General features: G+C 36.4%; 1 long non-coding RNA gene across 1 annotated transcript in view; it reads left to right on the top strand.

Annotated features, from left to right (window-relative positions):
• Positions 1-13,077, top strand: part of LOC102151150 — a 653,134-nt gene that overhangs the window by 662 nt on the left and 639,395 nt on the right. The gene's annotated exons all lie outside the window — the stretch shown is intronic.

The raw sequence follows: 13,077 nt of genomic DNA, 5'->3' as shown, positions 1-13,077 counted from the left end.
ATAAATCACAATACGCACAAAGGTTCCTATACACGTGAATGTAACATTTTATTTGCATGGTACTTTTAACCCTGAGTCCAGCATGAACAGCTGCTTGATGGTGACTCAAGCATTACAGTTGCTGCAATTCTGAGGCAAATTGGCTCAATACATTTGCTAGATATAAATGATTGCCTTAATTATGCAAATTTAAAATGCCTGATGTAATATGCTCCCCCCAATAAATTGTTTGGTTTGGAATGACCTGTTATCAATATACATCATATCTCAAGCCTGAAGAAAGAGGTATGCGTTTATTAATGTAAAATAAGGTTGTCCCTAAACATGAAACCAATGTTAAACAAATAATGAAGAAGATAGCTGTGGAGTGCTTCCTGTGGGTCAGGTACTTTACACATGTCATTGTATATATTACCACAGCATGCTGTGAGGTAGGTGTTATTATTCCTGTATCACATAAGGGAATATTAAGGTTCAGAAAGGATAAGTAACCTGACAGCTTGTGTGTGTCAGAGCTGAAATGCCAACCCAGATTATAGCACTACGGATTTCTAGCAATTAAGCCCTCTGTTCTACCACTTGTAAATATGTTTTTAAAAAATTGGTTGGAGGAGCTTCCATACTTTTAGCTTGTCTGGGTGTCAGTCTGTGTGTGGTGCTCAGGCTAGTGCCATCAGGCAGAAATGTCCAAGGTGAGCCTCGAAATGACAATATCTTGTGCATTATTGAAGAGAAAATATTCTCTAGGCAAAGAAAACAGGGTAGAGAGTGTCAGGCTGGAGATGGGTAGGGTTTTCAGGTGGATCCATAGACTTCCCAGTTGTGGTGGCTTGAAGAATGATGTGTTAGGTAATGGAGGGATGAAGTCAGGGGACAGATTTTCTGGGGCCAGGAACGGAAGTCTTTCTCATCAGGGAGGTGGGACCAGGGCCAGGGCAGAACTTAATACCCCTGCACCTGCAGGAGAGCTCTAATAGCCCCCACATGTTACAAATACACAGAAAGACGTCACTGGAGCATTTAGGTGGTTCAATGGTTAGCGTGTGCCTTCGGCTCAGGTCGTGATCCCAGTCTTGGGATTGAGTTCCACATTTGCTCCCCACAGGGAGCCTGCTTCTCCCTCAGCCTCTATCTCTGCCTCTCTCTGTGTGTCTTTTGTGAATAAATAAATGAAATCTTTAAAAAACAAAGAAAAAAAAAAGAAAGAAAGATGTCACTGTGGTGTGGCACTTAGTATTGGCATGATGTGACCCGCAACTCTAGACTTTCACCTTCTTAACACTGTTTAGCCTCCAGCAAATTCTTCTCCATTTGTCCCTAGGGGTATTCCCTTGGAATGAAAGGTGGCTGTGTTCTGATGTGAAGAAGGTTGGGGGGGGGGGGGGTTGTGTTGCCACCAGCACCAGGAAAGGCCACTGCTTCTAAACACACCGAGGATTTCAGTGGCAGAAGCCCTAAAGCAGGGAAAAAATGGATTAACTTGTGAAAATACTCATCTCAGATATCATGAATACTATGGATTCATATCAAATATCATTTTCCAGAAGTGCTAAGAATCCATTTTCTTGTTTCTCTTCAATTTCTGATTTCTGGTAGAGATATTCTGAAATTAACATGATACTGATCTTTATAACAATTGTAAATAGACAATGGCTGAGGAACATTTGCCATTTACCACCTAAACAATTCACATTACACTTAATTTTGTATGTATGTACATCTAGATATAACATGTATGAGGATAACACCCATTCTTTACATTAGCAAGTAGACTTTAGATGCTGGAATTGCAATACTTTATTGCAATTTAAAAATAAAGAATGCTTAATTTTTATAAAAATGCTAAATATAATCAAGTTACCTTTTCAGAAAATCAAATTAAAATGTTATCACTATTTAAAATTTTGCATATAGTTTTTTGCCATTTAATGTGAATAGATATTTTGAATATTAAAATTATTATTAAAATACACTTAAGATATATGTGAATGTAATTTTACTTTTTCTTTTTTTACATTTTTTATAAAATATGCTCAAATGAGGCAAATTTGAATGGAATTACATTTTATATTAATCTTTTTAGCATTGAGAATAAATACAGTCAATGTTGTGATAAAATAGGACCGTAAAAGTCAGAAGCTAAAAAGAAAAATTGCCAAAGAAGTGATCTGCTTAAACCCTTAAAAAGTACAGAAATAATAAAAGTGAGTAGGTTTTGGTTGGACCATTCTATCTAATATTTTTACACAGGACCTTACAAATTATTTATTTGCTGAAGATTTAATTAGTGAACAAAACAATGAGAATGTAAAGGGGAATTATTCATATCAAATTTACAACTCAGACGCCATAGATACAATCTGTGCCTGCCTAGGAGACACAAAGAAAATTGCATTCGAGAAATTTCCCCTGTGGGAGGAGAATGATGATATGGAAATCAGAAATCATAGGGGCTTCGCTGTGCTTGTGGGAGGCTTATTCTGGAAAATGTTCCCTCTCACAGCAGGAGAATGTTTCCTTAAAACACATGTCCCAACCAAATGAATGATGCAAATCCTGGAAGAACATGGCAGAAAATGTAATATTCATTTTACACCCAAATCCTTTCATTTGGAGAAAGCAATTGCAGAAACCAACTTTTATATCCTAGGCTCTAAGACAGTAGTTGGTTAATTCTGTACCAGTTACAATCAATCTTGAAGATCATCTTTAGTTAAAGAAGGTATTTGGGTCCAGAAGAGGAAAGTCACTTATACAACAAAAAGGCACACAATTGTTTAAGGGGGGAAAAAAGAGATGAATAATCAGAAAACAAGAGTAGTCAACAAAAACAGGTAAATGAAAAGACAGAACATTGGCTGATATTATTACAAGTATTATGGGGCACCGTGGTGCTCAGTCGGCTAAGTGGCCGACTCTTGATTTCCACTCAGGTCATGATCTCAGAGTCCTGGGATCCAGCCTCGCATCCAGCTTCACGCTCAATTGGGAATCTGCTTCCCCTCTCCTCCTCTGCCCCTCTTTGCTGCTCATGGGCTCTCTCTCAAATAAGTATATACATCTTTAAAAAAATATCATGTGCCCCAAATTTAGCCAAACAAAATGAAACTTTTCATGGCACTAATAATATAGTTTTTATAGAAAACAATGGAAAATTGTCTGGGTTTTATGTAAATGATTTAAAAATTTGCAGCTAGAATGTTCAAACATGAAAAAGACATTTGAACCCAAGTGATTATTTATGAGGATGGAGGATTAAGAAGAGATTATAAATTAATGGATAATAAAATGATAAAAAATTGCATAGGTTTTAAAAAAGCTAATAGTATTCAATTCAACTAGGTTGTAGCAGAGTTGAAAATCACGTTACACGACTCACATTTATGATACTCATTGTTAAACTATCAGGTGAAAACAAGAAACTTGAATTTGAGTATTTTATTTGTTTTACACCTGTTGTGAAAAATACAGGTTTTGCCTTATCTGAAGACACAGCTTTAAATTTTAGCCACTGATTTAAAAGATTGTTAAGGGTAATAAGCCTGTGATAATGATGCTAAAAAGAAAAAGGTATACAATCCGGAAGTTTAGCTGGAAATACAGAAGCGTTCTGTAAACAGTAGTTTGAATTTTAACAATGACGCATATAGCCATATAGCTTCAGCTCTGATGATAGCTTTGTCATTCCTTGGAACAACCCAAAGATTATATACATTGTTTTCAATATATTATATTGTATTGCCTGAAGGCAGTACGTCTTGATGAAAAACATACCAAATCTGATCAGCTATAGAATGGGATTTCCAATGAAATGCTGTTAAGGCAATTAGATTTAATTTAGGCAAGTTATGAAATGTTAGTAGAGCTAAGAAAAAACCAGAAGGTCCTCAAATAAAGAGCAAATCTTGATCTTTATTGCTTGCTATAAATGATGTTAGCAAAGGTTTACAAAAACAGAAACAAAATTACCAAATCCCTGAACTCTTTTAAGTTTGGTTATTTCGCTTTGAAAGAGTCTAAAAATGTATTTAAAAATGTAGAGAACATTTTATTATAAGCAGAAAAAGGCTGTGTGATAAATATACAACAAAAGTACAGTTCCAGTAAAATACAAGGAAATTTGAATGAAACAAAAATATCTGAGTGATGAAGAAGATTCGCATATATATGATCTGAAAACTGGTTTCTTTTTTTTTTTTTTAAAGATTTATTTATTCAGAGAAAGAGAGAGAGACTGAGAGGCAGAGACACAGGCAGAGGGAGAAGCAGGCTCCATGCAGGGAGCCCTACGTGGGACTCGATCCCGGGTCCCCAGGATCACACCCCGGGCTGCAGGCGGCGCCAAACCGCTGCACCACTGGGGCTGCCCTGAAAACTGGTTTCTAAAGACTCTTTTCTGGCCACTGTACACTAGTCTATCATCTTGATCAGGGAGAAATTTGAACAAATATCCCAAAATATTGCTATTTTCAGTTTTCTTTATAATAACTACTCCAGAAAAATTTAAAAGAAGATAAATTTATGAAATAGTGCATAGATCTAGATGTTGTTTTAAGAGGAGCTAAAAATCACTATATAAGTGACAGCAAGTTACATAATGAAATGAAAATATTTTGTATTTCTAGCTAATTTACCATATGTGACCTCATTACAGTGTTTGAGCTTGGTTATGTCATATGTATGGTTCATTTCCAATTCAAGTATTGCTTTAAGATTTTTCTTGACATTTCAATGGTTACTATCTTTGCAGAATGTTTCCCTAAATTTAAAATTGCCAAATTTGGCATCATTATGAAAAATTTTGATTCTAGCAATACAATTAATGATTTGTTGAAATGAAGGACAAGAAATACAGACTTTATGAATTAAATTTATAATAAATAATTAATTATGGTGTGTCTTTACTGTATTATCCACCTAAATACGATCATTTCATCAAGATGTGCAACCAGGCATCACAATCAGTTGTCTGTGATATTTTGTCGACTTTTAGTCATACCAAAACTATAGCTTTGCACACATTGTTCAATTTTGATGCTACAAATGTTGTATTTGTCAAGGAAGGAAGAAAGGACATACTATATTTAATAGTTTTTAGCTTGATTAATGACTTTTAAATATTTAGACATATGGTATCTTGGGTGGGCTTGAATGCTGGACTGATTTCTAGATGGATGTGTGTGTGGCTTGGGAGCCCACCCTTGGAGGGAAGATTAGGAAATGAATTTGGCGTTGAACTGAGAAATCTTCCACATCTGAAGGTAGTGTAAACCCAAGTACTCCTTCATGCTAAGATAGCAGGTTTTTGTTTTTTTTTTAAGATTTTGTTTATTTGTTCATGAGAGACACAGAAAGAGAGGCAAAGACATAGGCAGAAACAGGCTTTTTGCATGGAGCCCGATGCAGGACTCTTTCCCAGGACCCAGGATCACACCCTGAGCCAAAAGCAGATGCTCAACCACTGAGCAACCCAGGTTGCGCCCCCCTCCCCCGCCCCCTTTTAAAGATAGCATTTCTCCACCTTGGTTGCCCATTAGGATAATCTGGGTGGGATTAAAAATGCCTCTGGCCCAGGTCCCGCTGCCAAGAGCTTCTGATTTAGTGGTCTTGGTTGAGGCCAAATTATTAGCATTTTTAAAAAAGCTCTCCAGGTGATTCTAACATGCAGTCAGAGCTAAAAACAGCTACCGGTAGCTTAGCTAGCAAACAACATCCTGGCAGGGTTGACTGAGCTTTGCGGCCAGGTCACACTATGGCCACATTTTGGAACATTATGTCAGGCCTGAGTCATGCTGAGGTTGGACAGGGCTGGAACAAGAGGCTGCCATCAATGGAGAAACAGTAAGTGAGCCTGAGGCTCATGCATTTGACTGCCATTTATTGTGTTTCTACAGTATTTTAGGAACTGAGGTTAAGGAATAAAGTTATAGGAATAAGGGAAACAGATAATGTAAACAAAATCAATGAAGTGTCACAAATATTATGGCAAAAGTATATATTGGGTACAGAATAGATGAGGGGGGTTATAAACTGAATCTTGAAAGACATGGGGACTTCTGGGGGTGGTTGCAGTTGAGGACCTAGAGTTTGTATCCCTATGAACTTCTTGAATTGGGCAGGATGGGAATCCCAGGTGTCTTGAGAGCAGGAACCGACCTTTGGGGACAGACAAGTAGGGGAAACAGGAATGTAGAAAGGCTTTAGGAGCCTCTCTTTTTTGTTCTGGATCCACATTTAATAGCCCTGGATGCATTTTCTGAGCAATGTGTTAGAGCATCTTCAAACTGGGGTTGTAGGAGGCTTTCCTAGAGCTCTGATGGCATGGGAAGGGAATCCGGGTCCAAATCCTTAACTTCCATATGTATTTTTCCTGACATCCCTGCTGAAAGCAGGTGATTGACCCATGCTTCCAGCTGCTTCTAGCCATCTCGGTTTCCCACAGTCACCTTCTGTGCTTTCCAGAGGCAAGCAGTGACTCCTAGCCCTTTCAAATCTCCCTGTGATGTGCTGCCCCAGGGTGTAACCTCAGAGGCACCAAATAAAGGGATTCTTTGAAACATCAGTTCCAGGGACCTCCTTTAATGATTAATCAAAGAACCATAAACCTGGCTTCTGGTTTTGTATCTCAAACACATTTCTCTTAAAGGCAAAACATAGCATCAGACAAGGGTATTTTGGCCCGTTTTGTGATGTTTTTGAATCCTAATATATTGTACAGTGAGGAAGCTGGAGTGAAGACAAAATTACTTTAATCATTGATATTGCTTCTTCCCTCCCCAAAATTTTCCTCCAAGAGGAAAAAAGAAGCAAAGAGAGCATGAAAGAAATACTGAATGCTAAAATGACTCTTTTTTGAATGTTTATCATGAGCAATTCCTTTCAGCTATTCTCACAATCCTTCTAGGGTGCCTCATTTGTTAGAGAAAACTCACATTTAACCAATGGAAGCAATTAGTGATGCTAATTCTTTTCATCTTTTCTGGGATTACCAATTTATTCAAGATACATTTAACAAATAAATGGATAAAACTTGTGTGATTTATTTTTGATTGTTCTGAGTCTATAAAATACTTAAAATGTGTATTATCAAATCAAATAATGGATTGATTATACCTATTGCTTACCGTATTATTTAACATTTTCTATTACCTAGTAATAAAAATACAAAGTTATATGATGAACTGATTTTTTTTTTTTTTAAGCAGTATGTACCTTTATCATTGAGTGGATAGAAAGTTTGATTACAATGTTCAGTAAATTATTTCTGATTTTTAAATGTGGAATTTTGTTTATTTTTCCCCAAAACCCGAGCACCAGAATTTGAGAAACACATACATACATACTGAAGGAATATTATTTTGATCATAGTTCTAGCTTCATAAAAAACTTATGATTTTTGCTACTCATTACTTTCTGTTATTGCAAATTAAGGAAACAGAAATAGCATCTTGATTAATCATTTTGTTCTACAACTTTAATTTTTTTAAAAAAGTTTGAATTTATTTATTTATTTACTTATTTAAGTAATCTCTGTACCCAACATGGGGCTTGAAATCACAATCCTGAAATCAAGAGTTGCATGCTCTTCTAACTGAGCCACCAGGTGCCCCATCGTTTTATAACTGTTAAAACCAGGGATTATTGATTACTTAGAGTCATATCACTTTAATATTGATGTGGCTGTTATTTCCCATAAGTAGAATGAGCTCATCTATGGGCCAAAGTTTTAGCAAAAACATAAAAGAAATACAATGACATTAAATTCTTTTGTCAAAAGCTATTGTGTGACTAAAAATATATTGAGATTACCATTATTTCCATTTTTCCTAAACCTTTTTCAGTATATCGTATAAATAGGTAGTTTTAAGTGAACGAGTAAAAGGTATACTTGTTAACTATTTGGTAAGTCTTGGAAAGGCATTTTTGCTATACTTTTCAGAAAATAAAAAAGCAAATGACTGTTGCCAGATGGCAGTTTTCTAATTCTTTACGTTTTAAGTATGTTGAAGAAGTTATTTGAAAAAAAAAAAAAAAAAAGAAGTTATTTGAGTTGTCTGTCATCTGTCAATCATTAAAAGTGCTTTGGAAGAATGTCACCATGATCCTTGTCATTTGACTCAGTAGTTCAAAAAAGTGACATTCCAATAAGAAAACTCCTAGTTCTAGCTACACTTTATGTGGACAAGTTTCTTAGTACTTATTTTTATTACAATGAAAAACAGAATTGATTCCAAAATTCTATGTTTGTAGCAATGGACACATGAATTAATTAGCAAATTAAGACTCATTCTTAAGAAATGCATTTCTTTTTTGTGGGGCGGCTGGCTGACTTAGTCAGAAGAGCATGTGACTCTTGATCTCAGAATCGTGAGTTCGAATTCCACTTTGGAAATAGAGATTACTTAAATAAATAATAAACTTCAAAAAAAGAAATGCATTTAAAATATATTTTATTTATTCATGAGAGACACAAAGAGAGAGGCAGAGACATAGGCTGAGGGAGAAGCAGTCTCCCGGTGGGGAGCCCAAGGTGGGACTCGATCCCAGGACCCTGGGATCACGACCTGAGCCAAAGGCAGTTCAACCACTGAGCCACACAGGTGCTCCAAAAAGAAATGCATTTCTAACGAAAATTTTATGTAAATGTTTTTATGTTTAATGTTTTGATCAATTGTGTACTAAATAATACAGTGGCAATCCAGTTGAAATATTTCTACCACTTAGTCTTACTTAGGGTCACAAGATATTTTTTAAAAATTAAATTTAAATTATATGTTTGTTGTGAAATGTATGATACAGTGACGAGTAAGACCTTCAACTAGAAAACTACTCCATTATGGTAAAATCCTGTGGGAAAAGTAATGGAAATATAAGTTCAAGCAGAAAAAGGAATGATAAAAAATCTCCATCTGTTAAGTACTAGGTTGTTTATGCAATTTTAAAAAGACATTTTAAAATTATATAGAGTAAAATTATCTTAGTGTACAGTTTTTTCAAAAGATTCTATTTATTCATTCATGAGAGAGACACAGAGAGACACAGAGACACAGGCAGACAGAGACACAGGTTCCCTGTGGGGAGCCTTATGCAGGACTTGATCCCAGGATCCCGGGATCATGACCTGAGCCAAAGGCAGACATACAACCACTGAGCCACCCAGGTGCCTCTTAGTGTACAGTTTTAAGAGTTTTGTTAAATGCAGAGTCACTTAGCTGGCACCATAATAAAAATACAGAAGCAGTTCATCACTGCTCCTCCTTTCCTTCTTTTGCCCCTCCCTGATAACCCTTCTGCTAAACTCCCCACCCTTGGCAACTACTAATCTGTTCTGAGTCTCTATAGTTCTACCTTTTCCAGAATGTCATACAAATGGGCACAAGGATACAGCACATATCCTTTCACATCTGATTTCTTTCATTTAACCTGATGCACTGGGGATTCATCATGCTGTAGTGTGTATCAGTTATATGTTCCATTTTATTCCTGATTTGTATTCAATTGTCTGATGTGCCACAGTGTGTTGATCAATTCACTAACTAAAGAATTTTGGAGTTGTTTCCACTTTTGGTTATTAAGAGTTAACCTCTGTAGACATAGTTTTTCACTTCTCTTGGTTGAAGACTAAGAAGAAGATTGCTAGTTTATATGAAAAATGTATATTTAAGAAACTGTCAAATTGATTTCTGAAGTGGCTATACCATTTTGCATTCCCACCAGCAATGTGGTTTTCTTCCTTTTTCTTTTTTTAAAATATTTTATTGTTTATGAGAGAGAGAGAGACAGAGACAGAGACAGAGAGAAAGGCAGAGACACAGGCAGAGTGAGAAGCGGGCTCCATGCAGGGAGCCCGACGTGGGACTTGATCCCCGGACTCCAGGATCACACCCTAGGCCAAAGGCAAGCGCTAAACTGCTGAGCCACCCAGGGATCCCCGGTTTTCTTCCTTTTTCAATTTTAATTCTGATAAGTGTGTAGTACTATGTTTTTGAGGTTAATTTGCATATACTGATTGATTAATGATGTTAAGGATCTTTTTGTATGATTACTTGACACCCCCATATGTCTGTAATGAAAAGTCTGTTCAAGGCCTGTGCCAATTTTAAATTGGGTTGTTTAATTTTTTTATTGCTGAGTTTTGAGAGGTTTTAAAATATATCCTGGACACACATCCTTTAAGTGGGATATTAATTCTGTGATCAATTTGAGAAGAATTAACATCTTAAGAATGTTGTCTCCCAACTCATAAACACTGTTATTTCCTATGCCTTTATGTACACCAGGCCTTACCTGATACCACTTGTCTTCCATTGTTTTCAGCAGATGGAGACTGCACACATTTTGTTAGACTTGTACCTATGTATTTTGTATTATCATGTTATTTTTAAAAATTTTAATGTTTAAGGGTTTGTTGCTGGTATAGAAACGTTGATTGTTAACCTGGGACCCAGCTAAACTCATTGACTAGAACTAGGAGATTTTAGTAGATTATGTGGGATTTTCTATGTACATGGTCATGTCTTCTGTGAATAGAAGGATTTGTATTTCTTCTTTCTAATTTGTATGCCTTTTATTTCTTTTACTTGCCCTATTGCAGTAGCAAGGACTTCTGATACAACACTGAGTAGGAGTGATGAGAGTGGTCATGTCTGTCATGATCTTTGGGAGAAAACATTTAGCTTAAGTATGGTTAAGTATGATGCTAGGGTGTAGGCTTTTTTTGTGAATGCCCTTTAGCTAGTTAAGGAAGTTCCATTCAATTCCTATTCTGCTGAGAAGGTTTATCAGAACAAATGGTGAATTTTGTCCATTGATTTTTCTATACCCATCTAGATGATCATATTTTTCTTCTTTAATCTGTTGATATGGTGAATTACATGGATGGAATCTTTTAAAAAGATTTTATTCATTTATTCACAGATACACAGAGAGAGAGAGAAGCAGAGACATAGGCTGAGGGAGAAGCAGGCTCCCTGCGGGGAGCTGGATGCAGAGGGATCCAGTGTCCCCATGGATGGAGTTTTAAATGTTGAACCAGCCTTATGCTCTTGGGATAAACCTGTTTTGGTCATGATGCATTACTCCCCTTCTAAAGTTTTTGGAGGACTTTTAGGTCTACATTTATGAGAAATGTTGGTCTGTAGCTTTCTTTTTTTACTTTCCACCTTTGTCTAATTTGGATAGCAGGGTATTGGGGACTTACAAAATTCCCAAAATTATTTGGGAATTCCATTTTCTTCCTCTTAAAGAGCTTGTGTAGAATTGGCATTATTTTTTCCTTAAATGTTTCATGGCATCAATCAGTAAAACTATCTGATCCCAGAGAATTATTTGATAGAAATTTTTGAACTAAGAATTCAATTTCTTTACTAGAAATAGGATTATTCAGTCTATCCATTTTTTTTTTTTTGAGAAAGCTTAGATTGTTTATGTTTTTCAAGGAATTGGTCTGTTTCATCTAAGTTGTTGAATTTATGGGCATGAAATTGTTCATAGTATTTCCTTATTATATTTTTAATGTTGTAGTGTCTGTAATGATGTTTCCTCTTTCATTTTTAACGATGGTCATTTCTGTCTTTGTTCTTTTTATCTTGGTCAGTCTGGCTAGACATTCATTGATTTCGTTGATCTATTTAGAAAGAATCAGCTTTTATTTATCGATTTTTCTCTATTTGTCTATTTTCAGTTTCATCGAATTCTGAATCATTTTTGCTACTTCCTTCTTGCTTTGGGTTTAAATTTTCTCTTTATTTTCTAGTTTCATAAAGTGGAAGCTTAGATTATTGATTTGAGACTTTATTTTCTAATGCAAGTATTAAACTTCCCTCTAAGCTTTACATTAGCTGCAATCTGCAAATTCTGATAAGTTGGCTTTTCATTTTCATTCAGTTCAAGATACTTTCTAATTTTCCTTACGACTTCATTTTTGACTCAAAAATTACTATGTATAAGTTGCATAGTTTCCAAATACTTAGGGTAGGGAGAGACACAGGGGAAAGATAGGTGAGCTTCAACCAAAGAATGAATGAGACAAAGAAGGTGAGGGTGCAGGCTCAATTTAGCTGTATTATTATTTCATTTGATGTCAGCAGTTCATACTTGGTGATCTCCAGAATATTTATACATTTATCCATATTTAAAATCTTTCTCTTCCCTCTTAATTTTTTAAAAAGATTTTATTTATCTATTCATGAGACATCCCCCACCCCACCCCCCTCCATACACACACACACACACACACACACACAGAGAGAGAGAGAGAGAGAGAGAGAGAGAGAGAGAGAGAAGCAGGCTCCATGCAGGAAGCCTGATGTGAAACTTGATCCCGGGACCCCAGGATCACTCCCTGGGCCGAAGGCAGGTGCTAAGCCACTGAACCACCCAGGGATCCCCTCTCTTCCCTTTGTATATTGATAAGCAGTAAACAGAGCTAATGTTTGTGCAGCAACTAAAAGTTGGCAAAGTGCCTTCTATGATACATTAATTTGTTTATATGTACCCCTGAAGCCATCATTCCCATGATAAGGAGAGAAAAATAATGCCCAACATAGAGAAATTAATGGGATTTGTTCTAGTCCTCCGTTATTGAGTGCTAAAACTCAGTTTTATATTCATATTTTTAAACTCAGATTCCCAAATCCAATATTCTTTTCAAACACTACACCTCTGCTTTTGTAGCAGGCATGTGAACTTGCTTTCGGGTGCAGTACAGAGGGGACATATTCTAGCAAGAACCTTGAAGGGATATATGTAGAGAATCTCCATGTGTAGCAGGAAAGGGCAGCTGCGGAGATAAGGAGAGGGCTTTCTAGCAGATTGATGACTGAAATCTGCTGGAAGAACTAAAGGGGTACCTAGAGAGTGAGCTCTACTTAGGTAAGAGAACTCTAAGGCCTACATAGGAAAACACCAGTATGCCCTTGGTCTCATATCTGATGCAAGGTGCTACCCCTTACTCTGTGCCTCTTAGTGGTAGGGTATAGAGAGAAGAGAGTAATGGAGAAGCTCATTTGATCCTCCACAGCAGCTATGCATCAAGCGTCCTCATTATGCAAAATGATCTGCCTTTATTTTTCTGGG

Source organism: Canis lupus, chromosome 17 (genome assembly GCF_011100685.1).
Source record: "Canis lupus familiaris isolate Mischka breed German Shepherd chromosome 17, alternate assembly UU_Cfam_GSD_1.0, whole genome shotgun sequence".
NCBI classification, from domain to species: domain Eukaryota; kingdom Metazoa; phylum Chordata; class Mammalia; order Carnivora; family Canidae; genus Canis; species Canis lupus.
The sequence above is the reverse complement of the archived record's forward strand: the minus strand, read 5'-3'. Positions and strand labels throughout refer to the sequence as shown.